General features: G+C 32.8%; 1 long non-coding RNA gene across 1 annotated transcript; it reads right to left on the bottom strand.

Moving 5' to 3' along the window:
* Positions 1-6,498: 6,498 nt before the first annotated feature.
* On the bottom strand, positions 6,499-7,618 carry LOC141670671 (uncharacterized). The gene is made up of 3 exons (XR_012554676.1): positions 7,363-7,618; positions 7,015-7,084; positions 6,499-6,831 (listed from the first exon to the last, which is right to left on the bottom strand). It is a non-coding gene; the product is annotated as an uncharacterized LOC141670671 (long non-coding RNA).
* Between the last annotated feature and the right edge of the window lie 11,883 nt (positions 7,619-19,501).

The raw sequence follows: 19,501 nt of genomic DNA, 5'->3' as shown, positions 1-19,501 counted from the left end.
TATATTTTAATTTCAGAAAATTCTTTTTATTAATAAAAATTATAAGAATTATTATTTTAATTCCCAAAAATTATTTTTAATTCAAAAAATAAATCTGAATTAACTAATTAATTAATTAGTTAATTGGTAAATTAATTAGAATATTAATTGATTAATTGATTTAGTTAATTCTTAATAAATTATTAATTTATTATTTAATTAGATTTAATTATTTATTTTGATTTGAAAATTATGAAAAATAGTTCTCAGCTTTAAAATATTATTTTAAATTATTTTCAAGGCTCGATTATTATTATTAAATTATTTTAAAGTCAGATTCGGATGTTCGAATCCTGTTATTTAATTATAAATTGACTCCGAGACCCGTTTTAATTTCGAAAAATATTTAAAAAATTATATTAAATACCTGGAAAATTATTTTAACTCTGAATCTTCTTTGAATAATTATTTTGACTGAATATCTTATATGCTACGTGCAATATGTGATCCGATTGATATATAATATGACTGTATGTGCATTATTTAACGATTTTTGTTGTAACTTTCAATCCGTAAATCAGATTTGGGTGAAATGAAGAGGGGGGGCAGAAGCTTGTAATGAGTAGAATCAATTGAGAATAAGTATTGATAGACACCCGTGATGGCTGAGCAGAAGAAGCGAGGCGTAGGAAGGGAAAACAAGTAGTCGGTGATTAGAAGTTGGTAGACGAAAGCAAGTAAAGAGTTAACGAATCAAGATAAGGCAACTTTTCTAAACCTTCTCAAGATATATTGCTAGTAATTGAATAGTTCTGTTTTATATTGCAAGTGCTTTGAAGCACGTAATCGTAAACCTTGATTCTAGCTATTGAACTTTGAGCTGTAAGCCTTATTCTTTGAAAACCATTGATTGTTGAATACCCAGATACAAACCGCCGATATATGATACTACTCCACAAATATATACAAACTAAATACTAATCACTGAACCGAATTTGTTTAACATACAAATTTTTCATACCTTATATATTAAAAGACTAATCCTTATAACCACGAGACCTTGATTTTTCTGTTATCTAATTATTTTACCGGCTGATAGCCAATCCTTGTATTTACCATGTTGTCCACTTGTAATGATTACAAATCATCTCATGCTTGAAAACTAACTTTGCTTATGATTTTGTTATTATTATAGAATCAGATTGTTTTATAAAATGTGGACCAGATTCATGGTCAAACCAGATTGATGGTCATGTTAGGCCAATGTGTGCCTTGGATCCAGTAGTGAGAGCAGAGACGTGTGCCTTGCTCGGGGTTAGTGCGAGACTGATCAACAGCCTAACCTTGGTTTTTAAATTAAAAATTAATATCCAATTTTAATCATTGCTTATCCATAAACTTGATACCTTAAATCATTTCATTTGATCATTATTTTATCTCAATATTGTCAATGTGACTTGCTGAGCTAGTTAGCTCATTTGTGCGATTATGTTTATGTTCTTCTCCAGTTAAGAAGGAACCCGTTGGTAGCGAGGATCCCCAATAAAGTGTGTGAGCAAGGATTTCAGGTTTAGTGGAATAAGCTAGCTGAAGAATTTTACAATAGTTTAGGTTTGAAGTTTGTAAGAATATTTTATGTTCAGATGTAAGTTTGAATAGTTGGGTTTTGGACGTTTGTAACATAAGTGTGTGTTTGTGGCTTGTGTACATACTTTAACCTGTTGTGATCCATGGATGAAGGTAAGTGGGGTCACTGCATATTATTATTATCTTTATTATTATTATAAGCTGGTTTATAAATATATGGTGTATGTGTGTTGTGGACCACAAACTCCTGACCCGGGTTTGGAGGGCGCCACATGTTTGATATCAGAGCTACATGATATAAGTCACTGACACAAGCCAAGATTGTCGGGAATGGGTAGCGGGTTAGGATTAGAAGTAAGGAATAGAAAGATAGAACGTTGAGAGGTTGAGTACGACTGTATAATAGGTGTTAGTATGATTCACGTTGTGGTTGAAGTTTCTTACCTTGCGATATGAATTTCAGATAACAGCGATGGCAGATTCCTTTATTCCAGTACCAGCTGATCATTCTGAGCCTTCAATCGGAGGACCGTCATCTGATCCACCTCATGCTCTTCCACCGGTGTTGGCTATACTACCTCCTGTTGTGATAGCTGTACCACTGCGAGCTATTCCACCTCCTGGTATGAGGCCACCTATTCGAGGACCCCCACCTGCTGATTCTGATTCGACTGGGCACTCAGTTGCGGGTTTACCTTTTCGGTTTTCTTCATACCTTGTTCCATACCACCAGTTTGAGGCTTGCCTTATGGAGCAGCAGCATCTACAAGCACAGATCCAGGAGTTACTACATATCATGCGTACCAGAGATATCGGGAGTTGTAAGAGGCAGCTTAGAGAGAGGATCCAGGTATTTTGGAGAGCCGCCGTTGTGAGGATAGCTAGAGCTACTCATGAGGATATCACCCCTGATTTTCTTATGGAGTGGGCTAAGTGGGTTTTAGAGGAGCTTGAGGAGATTGGAGGTCCAGATTTTCTATGAGCTAGAGACAGAGATGCAGAGATAGAGATGCTGAGCCACAGTTGCTGTGATAGTTTTATTATATACATTAGTGTGTAGTGTGTATCAGCAGACTTTTGGGTTTGTATATATAGACTAGACTTACTGAGTAGTGTGTAGACTTGTTGTACCCTTTTGCTTTTGCTGACATGCTTTCATGCTTTTACTATCAAAACTTTGAAATATATATATATATATATATCAGTACCATTTCTTTTTTCAGCATTGTCATTTACATTACTGCACATGTTTTATCATACTTTATTTACTACACCTGTTATAAACTCTTGTGATACCATGCACCCTATCCCCTTAATTGTTTACATTCTGTAAAGAAGATTGCAATTTACTTACTTCAACTACTATAAATGATTTATAAAAGAGATATTTCTATTTTACAAAAACATTTCACAAGAAGGATTTGATTTTTGAAAAAGCTAAATAAGTTGTTTGATTCTTTACATAAAATGCCTCCCAGAAGAAATACTCATTTTACCAACCAGAATGAAGAAACCAACAACACCAACAACAAAAAGCAAGACAACAATAACCAGAATGCAAATCCAGGTCTCATAGACCCAATAGTAGCCCAAATTCTCCAGATCTTGGCTCAACAAGAAGTCCACCTAACTCAACAGCAACAGAGACAGACCAATCCTCAGGTAACTTTTAAGACATTTCAGGCGGTGAATCCACCGGAATTCAAGGGTTCTTTAGATCCAATTGAAGCGATAGTTTGGTTAAAAGAGAAAGAGAAGTCATTCGCTTTGGTTAAGTTGAGAGAGGAATAGAAAGTTGAGTTTGCAAGTTATTATTTGAAAAATGAAGCCACCTACTGGTGGGAAACCGTTAAGACATAATATTACCATCCTTTTTAAAAAATCACGAAAAAAATAATGTTACCATCCTTTTAAAAAAAATCATGTCTTGTCCATCACTTGCTGAGATAAAATTTGTAATACAAAATCAAGAATTTAATCATGATTTCTCCCCCTCAGTATTTGCAATATTTAATTTATTAGCAAAAACCAGAATCTCTACTCTACTAACCAATTTGTTAGAAATTTACAAATCATTAGTAATGTGAATAACAAATTTAGTTCCACACAAAGCTCCCCCTGTAACTGTGCTGTCACTTCCTGACATTTTTATGTTTCTCCCTCTCAACATGTGCATTTTCATCAGGATATGCCTTCTTTCCTAATTAAGATTTTTTTCCATTTGTCCAAAATTTTCATGGTTACATTCTTCTGTCACCAATTCATTGGGATTATTGAAGTTGAGATGAGAAAGCTTCTTGTTCCAATTCCAACTTTCATCTACCGATGCCTTTATTACCAGATAAGTTTCTGGACCATCCGTATTTGCATGAAGTGTGGCTTCATAAATGTTTCCATGTGTGTAAGTTTTGAAAATAGTTTTCTTTGTGCTTTTATGAACTATTTTACATTGCATATCATAGAACACGACAAATGAACCTCTGTCAGTGATTTGACTAATGCTTAACAATTTGTGCTTCAGTCCATCTACCAGAGCTATATTTGAGATGATGATATTTCCAATGATAATATTTCTATATCCCAGTATTTTTCTTACATTTCCATCTCGAAAGGAAAGCATTGGTCCAACCTTCTCCTCATATTCTGACAACATGGATTTGGTTCCACTCATATGTGTTGAACGACCATTGTCCAAGACAAGCACATTCTTCTTAGTTCCCTGTAATCAGAAATATGGAAATCAGTTAGAATTTTTAAGAACTCACACTTATTGGGTCCTTTTTGATAGCTTATGTATTTATACTTTAGCAAACGTCTTGTCAGGATTTGATCCATCAGGATTTACTCCATCTTGTCTTGACATTTTTGACTCTATAAGATGTATGCACATTCAGTTTAGAAGTTTTATTAAAACAACAATTTTATTGAATTTTTTCAAAGGATCATAATTTTTGTGATACAAACTAGGATAATCTTTACAAGTGTAAATAGAATGCCAACTGCTACCATAATGAGAACAAGGATTTTGTGGTTTGTATAATACTGATTTACCACTAATATCAAACACAGGAATTTTAGAAACTTTCTTTTTAGGCTTCCTGAAAGAGATATGTCCTAAGTCCAATCATGTATGAGGATTTAGGAATAACTTTTATGTAATCTGTTTTGATTTCATTGATATTAATAAAAGGCTTGTTTTATTTTTATTGCGGGCTCTATCTATTTAAATTTTTAAATAAGATATACCACAGTTTAGAGTAAAGTTTCTTATGGATTGTGATGAGATCATAATAATGAGACCTAAAAGATGATAACTCTAAACTTAAACAGTTCCTGGTCGTAAGATTACTAACTGGTAATTAATAATCCACAAAGATCGGTACATACTATGTTTGCTTCATTATGAAGGATGTTTGTTCTCATAGACATTTGTGTGGTGACACTATAGCTAGTATGTAGGTGCTTATTATTGAATAAGTTTACTGAACATGAATCACACAGCTCAACAACTGATGGAGTTCACTCACGTGTCAGCAGTTGTTCATATAGTGATAGTTGTTCAAGTATCCTTAGACTTAAGGTCATCATAGTCATCTTGTGTACACTGAACTATGCTTTGGTTTAGTTCTTAGTCTCAAGGGACAATTATAAGGGCTCTACTGGGTATAGGAATTTGTACACGAAGAAAGTGTATGATCAATAAAGGATCTACCCCTTCCAGTGAAGGAAGAGAATGTTCAATGCTGATCCACTTATGTTAGTTCAGGAATCTCTGGCCAGGGTGAATAAAATTAGAAAGGATTTTCTAATTTACATTAAATAGAACAAAGCATAGTGAATGGGAAAGCAAGTGATTAAATAAGATAGGCTTGACACAAGTTCCATGCCTTGTATTTAATCGTGACATTGCAGGGTAGAAAGAATTAATTGTACGATAACTACTCACTGAATAGGTTCTTGGTATTCTAAGCAGTGAATTCGTATTATTCGGATAGTCGCGATATGCTGAGAAGTAACCCTCACGATATAGAATAAATATGATTAATTAACACTACAAGAAATACTGAATCAGACAATGATTTTCCACCATTGTCTAAAAGATGAATTTTTCGTTCTCTATCCGGGGGCGGTGTGTTTGGATACAATGATTACACACCATTATAACAAATACATCACACAACTGAATATAAAGCATTTGTCTCTTTTTATTCACACAACGCATATGACCCTTTATAATATTCTACAAACAACAGTTTTTTAGCCGTTGTAACAATTTACAGGCACAATAGTTTAAAATAGTGTTATGAGAATTGACTCCCACAACAGTTTATGTATTTATTTCATCTAGTTACATAATGGTTTTCATTAAGAACCAAATGTATCAGATACTTTAGGCAACAATTTTTTATTTTTTGGGTATTGTGTTTTAGCTATGCTCACAACAGCTTTTGTAATAACCTAGATATTGTTAGAAGCTAATCTAGTAATGGTATGTAGTGATCCCAATATATTGTTAGGATTTGTACATACAATGGTGTTAATCATTTGATCTATTGTGCAAATCATTAAGGCACGATGTTTAAGTTCTATTAATCAGTTGTATAAGTTTGTTTCATACAAGTGTATGCCTTTTTAAAACATCATTGTCGAATATCTTTAGCACAATGGTTTACTTTTGTGCCAAATATTGTCTAATATAGCTAAGAACAATGGTTTACTTTTATACCAACTATTGTCTAGTATAACTTAGCACAATAGGTATTTTTATTTTACTAAACAATGCTTACAACATTAACTTTATCATTTTAAATAAATAATTGTAATGATATTCTCGTACTCATACAATAATTTTATAATTGAACATAAGATATAATAAAACTTAACAAGGAGAATACAATGATACCTAAAATAAATTTCTAAAATGTGCATTGAGTTCATATCAACAAATGCACAAGGAATGGTGACAACAAATCAAGCGTTCAAAGCAAAGTCGTTGATCAGTCTGCCTCTTCATGCGTGAAGATGTTACAAGTCCATTTTTATCCAACCAGACTTCAGTTGTGTCCAGTGCTTCCATAACATAATTATAAGAGACAAGAAAATTATTTAGGCTATGGTAAGTATACAACAAGAAGTAGTGCGATGTTGTATAAATTATAACCTATTAATAAATCACCTTTAACAGTTGCTTCACCATTTACTCTTTGCCCTCCTTTACAAGATCCTCTATAACATGAAATGGAGAAACCAAAAATACCTTAACACCTAAAAAGGTAACACAAAATAAATCAAGTTAGCAATGACCACATTAGAATATCTGAGTTGACATTAAAAATTAATCACAAGTTAAAACTCTTTTTCAGAATCACAAAAACTACACAGAAGAAGAAAGAGATATATTAAACTTGTGGAACGTGCTAATAAAACTTTTTTATTAACACAAGGTACCGATACTAGCTGCAAGGTATTCTTCAAAAAAAAGTGTTAAAAAGTGGTTCAGGACTTGGGCTGGCTAGACCTGCAATGAAGATGTGATGTTATTCATCTTGTGATACTATATATTTTCGAAAGTAGTAGATTAAATTTATAAAAAAAATGGTTCTATGATGTTTACAAATTAATCCATCCATTTCATCATTAAGTGTGGTCATGAATGTCACAATTGTACACCTTATCTCTAACCCTCTATATATTGTTAAAAAAACAGAATATATAAACCTCTGGTTTGGAGAGAAAAATCAACGGTTAGGCCATGGTTACTAGATATTAGTTCTTGCATTATTAATGTTGAATCACCTTTTAATTTCCTTTCTCTGTGCTTTAGTTTTCAGAATTCTCTGCCAATAATAAAACTTGCTTCCTGGATTACCTAAGAAGAACTTTCACTGCATGGAATATACATTAGATAAAGTAAACAATATCCAAATCAAAAGCTAACCTAATGATTGGCAATACATCCTAGCAGAGCATATTGCCCTGCATTTCATGGTAAATAAAAGGTGCTTACTAATCATACATAAATACAATGCATTACCATTTTAAAGATAACAAAACAGGGACATACATAATCTCACTTTTTTAAGGCACCACTTATATTTGAAATTATTATCAAGTAAATCTGAATTTTAGGCTTTAAGTTTTATAGATATCATAATTTCTCTATCGCTATATAATTGCATCTGAAGTAGCAAGAACTATTCACAAGACATATCCACAAAAACTGAAGACAAACTAAATAATTCAACTCTAAAACAGAAGGATGCATGTAGAATTTATTTCTCTTGGAGCCTTACTTATTTTCTTGGTGAAGTTGTTGAACAGTTAGTAGCACTCGATTGTAAGACATATGAGAAACCATGCGAGCATTTAATAACTACTACTAAAATTTACAAATTCTGATTGTATTTAATACATGTGACAGAAAAAAGAAAACTCTATGATAATATTATCTTACCCAAAAAGTGAAGCACACAGTGGAGTCAAGAAAGTGAGAGACCTGAGCTTTATTAGGCTACATGTTAACAAATAAGTGCATATATGTTATAACTTTAAGGAGTATCAGGAAAAAACTTTCAATTAATATATGCATAGATATAGTATACATCACAATTAAAAGACCGAATTATAATTTTAGAAACCAAATTATATATCATGGAATTAGTTCCAAAAAAATTTAGATTAAGTAATTGTTAGGTAAGATCTAGTAATATTGCCGCTGATAGATTAATTACCTCTTGTTGCATTGTAGAAATATACCATATACAAAAACTTACAACACAATTGCAGAGAAACTTATGATTCCTAAATATCTTTGTCTCCAATCTATTGTATTTACATCATCAGACTCCCTTGCTTGGGCTGCCAAGAGGTTGGCCTGACCAACTAATGCATCTGCTTGAATTTCCACCACTGCAAAATCTATATTGGATAATTTGCACAATAAGTTCTAAATATATAATTTTTAAAAGAAACCCTAAATTCAAAATGAAAATCCCAAATTAAAACAGCAAATCCCAATTTAAACCGAATCCCAAATCAAAACCTAAAAACTCTAAATCATCTCAAAAGCTCTAAACAGAAAAATAAGAAATGTATAGAGACTGAAGAGAAGAAACATAGAGTTTGAATAAATCTCAAATGGTGTAGGAAAAAAGAAAAAATTAATCTAAAATTGTAAAAGAGTCGATAAACTTACTATTTCATGCTAATTAAACGCAGGCTTCCGCTTAATTAACTCCAATCGAATCAATCACAAACAAATTACAACTCAGATTTTGAATAACTAAAAATCGATCCAATTAGAGTTCTTAAACTAATGTTTGATTTTGCTCAAGAATCTAGGATTAATGAGTGAGTCAAAGTGAGTGAAAGAGATACAGAAGATATATGAGGTAAGATAGGAGTAGGAGCATATTCAACCTATTTCTGAGAGCTTATGAAAGCTGGTGAGAGAAGAGAGAGATGGTGTGTTAGGGTGGAGAGGTGGAGAGGCGGCAGGCGATGGAGATGATGCTAGTAGGGTTAGAGTGAAAGAGGGGCAGGATAAATTATGGGGGAAACAAAGGCAAAATTATTTTGTTAAAGGGGGGAAACAAAAAATATTTTAAGGGAGAAAAATCTGTATAATATAATTATATATATATATTAATATTATAACATAATTATTTTTTAGTTTTTTATATATTAATATAATACGATAATTTATTTATGACACTAGAAATTTTTTATACAACTATCTTGTTTATCCAGAAATAATCTTGTTTTGGGGAGTAATACCTTAATTTATTAGATTTTTTTATTCCGATCATCTAAGATGAATTAGATTTAAAAAAAAATTCTAATAAGTAAAACGATATATCTTCACATTCGTACGATTGTATCATTGAAAAAATTATTTTTAAAAATTATCTATTTAATCAGGAACAAATCCCGTTCTAGGTAGTTGTATTTTTCCTTAATTATCTAGTAAATCTGGAACGAGTCTCGTTGTCGGGAGCAGAACTTTTGCTAGTATTTTCTAATCCTGGCATGCAAGATGAATTTGATTTTTTTTTAATATTTTTATCATATGACTAAAATTGATATATCTTAACATCTGTACGGTTGGATCGTCGAAAAAATACTTTTAAAAATTTATCTAGTAAATCGGGAACGAGTCTCGTTGTCGGGAGAGGTACTTTTACTAGATTTTTCTAATTCTGACAAGCAAGATGAATTTGAAAATCATTCTTCCAAATTTTAAACCCCTATATCGAATTAATTAAGAAAAAATGAAATATTCAAATGGATCGACATTAAATGGCTTGTTTCACTTTTCTTTACTCATACGGTGTCTCTATGTAATATTGTAAACTTAACAAGCCCTGAATCTTTCCTACGTATAGTTATCGACTATATTTCGAAAATAATGACGGGATCTACGTACATATATGATTACGATACAACATATTATAACGAAAAAATATAAGTTATTTATTTCGTATAACCTTAGTGATATTTAAACATGTGTTTGATAATGTGAGTTTTTAGATGCCAATCACTTCTCTTGTAGCACATTTTGAAATCGTACGGTATCGATTCAAGTCCCATTAAAGTCTTTGGGATTGTCAAGAAATTTGATTTCAATAGTCAATGGTTTGAACGAAAAAGACTTGTTTGTACAGGTTCTTACAATGGATTTTCACCCAAACCGTTGTCTTATATTTTTTCAAAACGTTTGATGTCATGACACAATGATTTCTTAAAAAAAGCCTTGTTTGTACACTTTCGTACAATGGTTTAATTTTAAAATGGTTGTCTTATATTTTAGAAAATCATTCTTCCAAATTTTAAACACCTATATCGAATTAATTAAGAAAAAATGAAATATTCAAATGGATCGACATTAAATGGCTCGTTTCACTTTTCTTTACTCATACGGTGTCTCTATGTAATATTGTAAACTTAACAAGTCCCGAATCTTTCATATGTATAGTTATCGATTATATTTCGAAAGTAATGACGGTATCTACGTACATATATGATTACGATACAACATATTATAACGAAAAAATATAAGTTATTTATTTCATATAACCTTAGTGATATTTGAACATGTGTTTGATAATGTGAGTTTTTACATGCCAATCACTTCTCTTGTAGCATATTTTGAAAGTGTACGGTATCGATTCAAGTCCCATTCAAGTCTTTAGGATTGTCAAGAAATTTGATATCAATATACAATGGTTTGAACGAAAAGACTTGTTTGTACATGTTCTTACAATGGATTTTCGCCCAAACCATTGTCTTATATTTTGTCAAAAAGGTTGATGTCATGACACAATGATTTCCTGAAAAAAGACTTATTTGTACACTTTCGTACAATGGTTTAATTTTAAAATGGTTGTCTTATATTATAGAAAATCATTCTTCCAAATTTTAAACAACTATATCAAATTAAATTAATATAAAACAAAATATTCAAATTGATCGACATTAAATGGCTCGTTTCACTTTTCTTTACTCATACGGTGTCTCTATGTAATATTACAAACTCAACAAGTCCCGAATGTTTTATATGTATAGTTAACGACTATATTTCGAAACTAATGACGGGATCTACGTACGTATATGATTACGATATAAACGAAAAAATATAAGTTATCTATTTCATATAGCCTTAGTGATATTTAAACATGTGTTTGATAATGTGAGTTTTTACATGCCAGTCACTTCTCTTGTAGCACATTTTGAAAGTGTATGGTATCGATTCAAGTCCCATTCAAGTCTTTGGGATTGTCAAGAAATTTGATGTCAATAGACAATGGTTTGAACGAAGAAGACTTGTTTGTACAGGTTCTTACAATGGATTTTCGCCCAAACCTTTGTCTTATTTTTTGTCAAAAAGGTTGATGTCATGACACAATGATTTCCTGAAAAAAGGCTTGTTTGTACACTTTTGTACCATGGTTTAATTTTGAAACGATTGTCTTATATTTTAGGAAATCATTATTCCAAATTTTAAACCCATATATCGAATTAAATTAAGAAAAAACGAAATATTCAAATGGATCGACATTAAATGGCTCGTTTCACTTTTCTTCACTCATACGGTGTCTCTATATAATATTGTAAACTTAACAAGTCCCGAATCTTTCATATGTATAGTTATTGACTATATTTCGAAAGTAATGACGGGATCTACGTACGTATATCATTATGATACAACATATTATAATGAAAAATATAAGTTATTTATTTCATATAACCTTAGTGATATTTAAACATGTGTTTGATAATGTGAGTTTTTACATGCCAATCACTTCTCTTGTAGCACATTTTGAAAGCGTACGGTAACGATTCAAGTCCCATTCAATTCTTTGGGATTGTCAATAAATTTGATGTCAATAGACAATGGTTTGAACGAAAAAGACTTGTTTGTACAGGTTCTTACAATGGATTTTCGCCCAAACTGTTGTCTTATATTTTGTCAAAAAGGTTGATGTCATGACACAATAGTTTCCAAAAAAGAGGCTTGTTTGTACACTTTCGTACAATGGTTTAATTTTAAAACTGTTGTCTTATATTTTAGAAAATCATTCTTCCAATCCTAAATCACCTTAAAAAAAATTCAATTTTTTTTTAGAAATCCAAGCGCGAATCCAAATAAAATAGAGGGGGAAACGAAAATTTTAATTTTTTGTAAATCAACGGCTCAGAATAGTCTATTCATAATCCAACGATCAAGAAATTGTAACTTTTTTAGTTTTATATAAATAAAATTTACAGTAAAAATAATTTAAAAAGAAAGGTAATTAGTTTAAATTGAGACACAAATTCAACGATAATTTGTTGCAAGATTTGCTTTGAAAATGTTCTTTAAGGATTGGTTTGATATTTTTCCTAAGGATTGTTGTATGCTTCAGGATTTTTTTAAAAAAACCTCTCAGGTAATTAGATAATGGTTTTACAAGAAAACTGTTGTCACCTATATTCTAATGGAGGTGATTTAGACAACAGGTAATACACTATTGTGTGACACTCATTTACTCAACAGAGGTGATAAACAATTGTCTACATGTTTTGCTTCTAACAATGGTTTTTCAGCACCATTGTCTAAAATACATGAACACATGTGTTCTGAGCCACCGTTGTCTAACTTGCACCACAGTCATGACAATTAGTTGTCTAAATTCAAAGTGAGCACAATGGTTTATTATGACCTAAAAACAACTTGTGTAAGAGAAGTCACACAATAAGTTGAACTATAACCATTGTCTCATTGGAGCACACTGGTACCATGTAGACAACACTTTGGAAAAAGTTGAATCACCATTGTGTGAAGGGAAGTCACACAATGCTTTTCAGCCAACGAACCATTCACCGTTGTCTGATAATTTGGGACAACAGTTTTTTGATCAACCATTGTGTAAGTGGTGTTGTCTGCTTCAGTTTCTTGTGTAGTGTAATTAATCATATTTAATGAATTAGAGAATTTATATAAATAATGATAAAATAGTTTTATTATTATTTATTTCTACTACCGGCTTAATATTGAACCTACAGGGTCACACCATAAAAGAGAATGATTTAATGGTGGAGGAATTAATTAATAATGGCCGATAATTATTTATTTATGAAATAAATAATTAATTTACAAATTTAATAATTGATTAAATGAGATTTAATTGATTATAAATTAATTAAGAAAAGGTTCTTAATATTATTAATTAAGAATTTAATTTTTGGAAATTAAATCAAGTGAGAGAATTATTTCTAAAGAGTTTAGAAAAAGGATTAATAATTAAAAGGTGTTTTAATTATTAGTGAGAATAATAAAGGGTTAATAATAATAATATTTTATGGGAAAATTTTCAGCTGAAAATTTTGCCTATAAATATACTATTATAGACCTAATTTTTGCCTCAACCAAAAAGATTTACAAAACCCTAATTCTCTTCATCTCTTCCTCCTTCATTACATCGTTTTTTTGGTGGATACCGGTGGAGTACTTCACACTTGAGGAGCAGCTGCTAAGGATCTCTGTTCATCATTCTTGGATCGCTATTAAAGACCTCCATCTTTCCATTAACGTGAAGCTTCTTAAGGTAAATATACTGAACTACGAATTAAATATTATTTTTCGCATGGATCCTGCGGAGGGTTTCGTTTTTTTTAAGATTAAATTTACTGCATTTATGTGCTAAAAACCCTTCAAAGGCATCAGAGCTACTTGCAAAAAGTATTTAATTCATTTATGTGTTTAACTGTTTTCGATATATGAGCATGTACGTGATTCGCAATGATTTGATGTTGATATAATATGCTTATATATGTATGGTTTTGAATATATGATATTCATGTGAGTTGTATAATTATAAGATGATTATGTAATCTGTATATATACTGATATATACATGATTTATGTTTGTTCTAATTATGAGAATCATATTAGATACGGATTCTGAATTGGCTGATGCAGATTTGCTGAAATCTGGGTCTTGTGTCCGATTTACGGAAATGAATACCCTATTCCATAGGTAAACGAGCATCTGAACAAAACTGATAGCTAAACCTATTAACGACTCGTCTGTAAGGCGTTTAACGTCGTTTACTGCCCGTAAACAATGATTCTTGTTTTTCTGATTTGATTCTGATTTTTCTGATTTTTGTCATATTTTCTTTTTATGATTAGATCATGGATAATATGATATGTTAAGATCAGATTATGTGTTTTAACATACTTTTATGTGTTGTTTGAGCATGGTGGATGGTTATGGCCTTTCGACCTTAGTGTAGTGGTTTTGGTTTTGGTTTTAAATACGACTTGCATGTCGTCAATCTTTGTAATCATAAATCTCGAATGTAACTCGAGTTATTCTTGTAAGTTCATTATATTAGTTTTACTTTCAATCATGTAATATAATTGAAGACTCAAGAAGGCTATCCAATGGAGGTGATACAAAGAAGAAGACGAGGCATACAAGAAGTCTAAACAAAGAAGAAGACTTATGTAATAAGTAGTTGTATTTATTTCCATCACCATATTAGATTGAACTTGATCTTTATCATGAGCTTGATAAAGATCACATAGGATGGGGTCATAACCAAACACATTTACTTTATTGCACTTTACATTTACTTGTTTATTTAATTTTATATATGAGATATATGCGTATGTTTACCATGCGATGATAGATTTAAGTGAACTTAAATCAATATAAGGCATGCTCTAGAAAATCTAGAATAGGAATCGTTTCTTGCCTTAACAATAAATATTATGAATACGATCATAAGATTCTTGTGTTTATGAAACACGTAATTGAATATGAATTTTCAATATTGAGAGAAAGGATAATTCTGTCAATAACAGATTTCTATCTGTAAGAAAGAGTTATTAAGTGACGTCTCTTGACAATGCTCCACCCGATCTGGGAATCATCTGATTATCGATTATTGATTTGAAATATTTAATTTAAAAGGAAGAATCTCTTTATAATATGATTATGATTGTAACGTAATATAATCCCTCTAAAATTAAATAATATCAAGTAGTAATTGGCCAATGACACAACGGGCTTGCATCGGTCATAGCCTTCCAATATGGTAGAAAGTGGTTCTTATTTTTAAATCATTGTCGTTTCGTGCTACAGCCGAGGGCTTTGATTTCGAAATAAGAAATACTTGTCTATTACAAAGAGATGTGTACATTGAATTAGAATCTAAAGGTTGGTACGTGCCACAGCCGTGGGCCGTTGGAGACTGATTCAATTGTACGAAATGTTGGGTTAGACTTGACTTAGAATATTGAGTTTGTCGTGCCACAACCGTGACTCAATTATTCAAGAGGCTAAAGTTATATTAGGGAATAACATAAGATGTAATTGACAAGAGTTGTCTGCCTATTGACCATCACATGACATTTCGTGCCACAGCCGAAGTTGTGTGATGGAATGTAGGATCCCTATTCCCACTAGCATTATGAATGCTTCATTTTCACTTAGGGGGTTGAAAAAATTAGATAAACTAGTGGGAGACACTTATGAATAAAGACCCGATTCATATAGTATTTTGAAATGAAATTGAGTATTTGCTCAGTGTTGTTATGTGTTTATCATTTACAGATTTACTATATTCGTCATGTCTTCCGTACTATCACTCCGGAGCATACTAGATGCTCAGAAGATGACTGGTCCTAATTTAGCTATTTGTTTTCACTGTAACAAGTTGGGGCACTGGAAGAGGAACTGCAAGGTTTACCTTACAGAATTGAAGAAGAAGGGTAGTGAGACTACCGCTTCTGATTCAGGAATGTTCATGATCAAAGTTAATATGTCACTAGGTCAAATTTCTACTTGGGTATTAGACACCGCCCGTGGTTCTCATATTTGTAATTCGTTGCAAGGACTAAAGGGAAGTAGGACTCTTGAAAAAGATGAGGTGATTCTACGTATGGGCAATGGAGCAAGGGTTGCGGCCATATCTGTAGGATCATTTAGTTTACATATGCCTACGGGCAAGACTATTATTTTGAATAATTGTTATTACGTTCCCTCTATTGTGATGAATATTGTTTCTATTCCTATGTTGGATGTGGATGGTTTTTCATTTATTATTAAGAATAATGAATGTTCTATCCTTAGAGATAATGTTCTTTTTGGACGTGGCATTTTAAATAATGGTCTGTATGTATGTGACGTAGAGCATGATTTACTTCAGATTGAACAAACTAATAAAAGAAAACGAGATGATGAAAATCTGACCTATTTATGGCACTGTAGGCTAGGTCGTATTAGTGAAAATAGACTGCGCACATTGCATAAGAAAGGGTTACTTGACCCCTTTGATTTTGAATCATATCCTACATGCGATCTTGTCTATTGGGTAAAATGACCAAATCTTCATTTAGTGGACATTGAGAGAGGGCTGCAGATTTGCTAGGATTGGTACACACAGATGTATATGGACCAATGTCTACGCAAGCCATGGGTGGATTTTCGTACTTCATTACTTTCATAGATGATAGATCTAGATTCAGATATGTGTATTTGATGAAACACAAGTCTGAAGCCTTTGAAAAGTTCAAAGAATATAAACATGAAGTGAAGAAACAAACCAAACACAGTATTATAACTCTTCGATCAGATCGAGGTGGTGAATACTTGAATGGAGAGTTTCTAGATTATCTCAAAGAAAATGGTATAGTCTCCCAGTGGACTCCTCCATATACTACACAGTTAAATGGGGTATCTGAAAGGAGAAATCGAACTTTGTTAGACATGGTTCGGTGCATGATGAGCTATGCGAATCTTCCAGTATTCCTATAGGGTTATGCATTGGAAACCTCAGCATATTTACTGAATAAGGTGCCTTCCAACTCTGCTCCTCAAACACCATATGAGATATGGAAAGAAAGGAAACCGAGTCTTAAACATGTTAAGATTTGGGGATGTCCAGCTTATGTCAAGAAAGTTGACCCAGATTAGCTGGAATCTCGATCCGTAAAATGTAATTTTGTGGGATATCCTAAAGAGACTCTGGGGTATTACTTTTACACCGATCATCGGGTGTTTGTCTCCAGACATGCTACCTTCTTGGAACATGAGTTTATACTTGAAGGAAACAGTGGGAGCAAAATTGAACTTGATGAAGTTCAAGAAGCACAAACTACTACGGATCAAGTGGAAACACCTGTTCAGACTGAACAACCTTCTGTGGAACAACCCATTCGTGGACAAGGAGAGTGTCTCACCAACCTGAGAGGTATCATGGCCTTGTCATTGAGAATGGAAATGAGTTGTCAATCATTGATGATGATGACCCTGTGACCTATAATGAGGCTATGAGTAATGTTGACTCAGAGAAATGGCATAGTGCCATGAAATCTGGAATGGAATCTATGTATACCAACCAAGTATGGACTCTGGTTGAAGCGCCTGAAGGTGTTAAGCCTATTGGGTGCAAGTGGGTATACAAAAGAAAGATTGGAGCAGATGGGCAGGTGGAGACCTATAAGGCCAGGGTCGTGGCAAAAGGATTTAGATAAAGGCAAGGGATTGACTTTGATGAAACTTTTTTGCCTGTAGCCCTGTTAAAATCAATTCGGTTTTTGCTTGCGATTGCTGCTTACTACGACTATGAGATCTGGCAAATGGACGTGAAAATGACCTTCCTCAATGGGGAACTTGAGGAGGAAGTGTATATGACACAACCATAGGGTTTTCTTTCCAAGGGAAATGAACACCTAGTGTGTAAGCTGCTGTGAACCATATATGGTTTAAGGCAAGCTTCTCGTAGATGGAACATCCATTTTGATGAGACAATCAAAGAGTTTGGTTTTATCAAAAACATAAATGAACCATGTGTCTACAAGAAGGTTAGTGGGAGCGCGGTAATATTTCTTGTATTGTATGTGGATGACATACTTCTTATAGGAAATGATCTACTGATGCTACAATCAGTCAAAGTATGGCTATCAAAGAACTTCACCATGAAGGACCTGGGAGAAGCATCCTACATTCTCGGTATGAAGATCTATAGAGATAGATCTAGAAGAATGATAGGTCTTACCCAGGGTACATACATCCAGAAAGTGCTTAAAAGGTTTAGCATGGAAAACTCCAAAAGAGGTCTCATACCGATGAGCCATGGAGTGTCCCTTTCCGAAAAAATGTCTCCTAAGATACCTGAGGAAAGAAAGCGTATGAGTAAGATTCCTTATACTTCAGCAATAGGATCAATCATGTACGCGATGTTATGTACAAGGCCTAATGTTGCTTATTCAATTAGTGTGACGAGCAGATATCAGTCCAATCCAGGTGAAGACCACTGAAAAGCAGTGATAAACATCCTTAAGTACTTGTGAAGGACTCAGGACATTTTTCTTTTTTTTTGGTGGTGAATCTAAGTTGAAAATAGAGGGTTATACTGACTCTAGTTTTCAATCAGAAAGTGATAGCAAATCCATGTCAGGGTACGTGTTTACTCTGAATGGTGGTGCAATTCAGATTGTTGAAAGAGGAGATGTCAACGTCGAGAGAGTTGACACACATAACAACATAGCAGACCCACTCACAAAGCCACTTTCTCAGAGTCACTTTGATCGTCATAAAGACAAGATGGGTATTAGATGCCAGAGTGATTGACTTTAGTACAAGTGGGAGATTAAAAGAGATATGTCCTAAGTCCAATCATGTATGAGGATTTAGGAATAACTTTTATGTAATCTGTTTTGATTTCATTGATATTAATAAAAGGCTTGTTTTATTTTTATTGTGGGCTCTATCTATTTAAATGTTTAAATAAGATATACCACAGTTTAGAGTAAAGCTTTTTATGGATTGTGATGAGATCATAATAATAAGACCTAAAAGATGATAACTCTAAACTTAAATAGTTCCTTGTCGTAGGATTACTAACTGGTAATTAATAATCCGCAAAGATCGGTACATACTATGCTTGCTTCATTATGAAGGATGTCTGTTCTCATAGACATTTATGTGGTAACACTATATCTAGTATGTAGGTGCTTATTATAGAATAAGTTAACTGAACATGACTCACACAGCTGAACAACTGATGGAGTTCACTCACGTGTCAGCAGTTGTTCACATAGTGATAGTTGTACAAGTATCCTTAGACTTGAGGTCATCATAGTCATCTTGTGTACACTGAACTATACTTTGGTTTAGTTCTTAGTCTCAAGGGACAATTATAAGGGCTCTACTGGGTATAGGAATTTGTACACGAAGAAAGTGTATGATCAATAAAGGATCTACCCCTTCCAGTGAAGGAAGAGAATGTTCAATGCTGATCCACTTATGTTAGTTCAGGAATCTCTGGACAGAGTGAATGAAATTAGAAAGGAGTTTCTAATTTACATTAAATAGAGCTAAGCATAGTGAATGGGAAAGCAAGTGATTAAATAAGATAGGCTTGACACAAGTTCCATGCCTTG

Source organism: Apium graveolens, chromosome 7 (genome assembly GCF_009905375.1).
Source record: "Apium graveolens cultivar Ventura chromosome 7, ASM990537v1, whole genome shotgun sequence".
Classification (NCBI taxonomy): Eukaryota; Viridiplantae; Streptophyta; class Magnoliopsida; order Apiales; family Apiaceae; genus Apium; species Apium graveolens.
The sequence above is the reverse complement of the archived record's forward strand: the minus strand, read 5'-3'. Positions and strand labels throughout refer to the sequence as shown.